At 42.0% G+C, this 2,423-nt stretch overlaps 1 protein-coding gene across 1 annotated transcript in view; it reads right to left on the bottom strand.

Annotated features, from left to right (window-relative positions):
- The window catches only part of ugp2b (UDP-glucose pyrophosphorylase 2b), a 409,818-nt gene that overhangs the window by 184,865 nt on the left and 222,530 nt on the right, over window positions 1-2,423 (bottom strand). The window lies entirely within an intron of this gene.

The following is a 2,423-nucleotide window of genomic DNA, read 5'->3' as shown; positions in this document are numbered from 1 at the left end:
CACGTGAGTCTGCTGGACATTTTTAGTGTCTCAGATTAAAGGCGCTTTCCCATAAACATGTACTGTAAAATCTGGAGAGTTTTTTTTTTTTTTTTTTTCCTATAACAAACCACAGCTTTTCTTTTGTATGTATGAATGAATGGATGAATGGTTACTGCACTTTCCTGACTTTGAGGAAGTTGAAAAAAATCACATAAATTGAAGATAATGCATTACGATTTCCTCTTTTTGTTGCAACGGCAAAATGCATTTGAAAACATGAATATAAAAGATGTGATGAGTACATTTCCAGGAAAAAGAGTCATTTCTTGAAGTCAAATCATTCAGTATCTCTAAAGCATAGAGGATCCAGTGTGTAGAAGTGTCAGCCAAGGCCTTAAGTTGCTTATTATCCTGCAAGAACTGCCATCATTTGTTGCAATTTTTGAACAAAACTGTTCATATACTAATAAGTTAGGGGAAGAAAGGCAGAAAAAAAAGTCAGCCCAGCCTGTTTGGTTTCTGCAAGATGCCTTTCCCTCCCCATCTCCCTCAGCAGGAACATGTGATAGCTATCGAGGACGTCGAGCTGTTTCACTCAGGATGTCTCTGGAAAAGCATGTGGGCGATAATGATGGAGCGAAAAAGGAGGAGGAGGAGGAGGAGGAGGAGAAGAGGGGGGGGGGGAGCCAGAGAGAGAAAGAAAGAAGAAAAAGCAGGTCCCTGAGGGCTTTCGGGGGCCTGCTAAGCAGCTTGATGGCTGCAAACAGCATCACGGTCCACATGTGCAAACATTTAAGATATCTCCTCTTGTAATGGGGTCACCATGGCCCCTCTCTGGATGCACACAGCACCGCCGCTCGCTTCCTCTGCGCTTTAAAGAGCTGGGGAGGTTCGTCCTGACCGGCGCTAACGTCCGAACACAGGCAGGATTTTGACGTTCTCACCAAGGCTTTTCTTTCTTTCTCTCTTTATGCCCGAGTCGGTGTTTTCTACCCACAGATTTTGCATTTGCAGTGAGATTTATTCGTGTAGCGTTTCAACTTATTGTGGGTCTTTGTTCGGCCTGAATTGCCTGATAAACCCACAGCGAGTTGAGTAAAGCTTCCAGGGAGCTACATAGATTGATTATGTAGGTATACTTGGTTCAGGATTGGCTCAAGTTTGTACCCTCCACCTGAGACTGACTTCCATTTAAGAAGTGCACATTGTTGAGGAATGTGTCTCTCTACTCCCACCCTGTGGACAATGTGTGTTTTTTTAACTGTAAGGTTTTGCACAAAAGCAGCAGCACATCAGATTTCCTATATATGTGCACCGATTTAGAGGAAAACTTCCAACTTCAAACGGCTTTCGGGGGTTACGGTTCAGGGCCAGGAGGAAGTGGCAAGAGTCTGGGGATTAAAATGGAAGCAGGCCGGAAGAGTCTGGGTGAGATCTTTATTTCAGGCACGGAAAGAGCGCCTCTTCCTCTGGTGGCGCCAGGCTTCTGTCACTGTTCCATTTCCTCTTCCTCCTTCTGGGTCTCTGAGCATCTGAGGACCTCTCCGTCTGTTCGGGTGAATCTCACTCATCTCCATCCCTCCCTCCCTCCCTCCCTCCTCTCTTGTTGTTTCTGTTTAACTCGACCTCCCAGAGATTATCTAGCAATCAATCAGTCGATCTGATGTCAGTCAGTCACCTCCAGTCCTCAGATTGAGCTTTGGACGTTATCCTCCAATGTTTTCAGGAGGCAAGTATTGAAAAAAGTCAGGGTGTGATCTCCCAGTAGAAATGAATGTATGTTGAATATTGAATATTCACAAAATAAAATCCACCAAAATCAAACCCTTAACCAAATTCTCCAACACTCCCACAGCTTACCAGGAATTTGCCTCAAATTTGTTTTTCTCGTTTTATTCCAAAGTGAAATACCAGTGAAAAGCTACAGAAAAGAGTCAAATACAGGTTTTATTATTTTTTTAAAACTTGCTACTTTACTTGAGTTTAATATCAAATGCAAATACAGAAAACATAGACCTATTTGTTGCTGTTGACAATAAAAGCAATAAAAGCAATGTTATTTTTCCACATTGCAAAGCCTTATGGAAATATTTTGCTGCTTGCAAGCATTACAGTTAAATGCAGTGCGGCAGTTCTGGGCCACCGTGAGATTTAGAGGGTAAATTAAAGCTAAAGGACTAGCAGGAAAAGGGATGTTAGCTCATTTGGTGCATGTTCATTTTTAGATCGGTTGTGTAATGCCTTGGTTTGTGATTTATCTGATATTTATCTAACTGTTGTGCCTCTCCTTTTCTAATGTTAACTCAGCCCAAAGTTGTTATCAGGCAGAATATGTAATTATATGGTTCCTATGCATTTCATATTTCAAATTAAGTAATTTTTCTATTTTTCTGACTCGGATCTCAAGTTTGTGATTGGTGTCTGATATGATGCCGATTGTG

This window comes from Centroberyx gerrardi, chromosome 15 (assembly GCF_048128805.1).
Source record: "Centroberyx gerrardi isolate f3 chromosome 15, fCenGer3.hap1.cur.20231027, whole genome shotgun sequence".
Taxonomy (NCBI): Eukaryota; Metazoa; Chordata; class Actinopteri; order Beryciformes; family Berycidae; genus Centroberyx; species Centroberyx gerrardi.
This window is presented reverse-complemented; position numbering and strand designations above follow the sequence as displayed.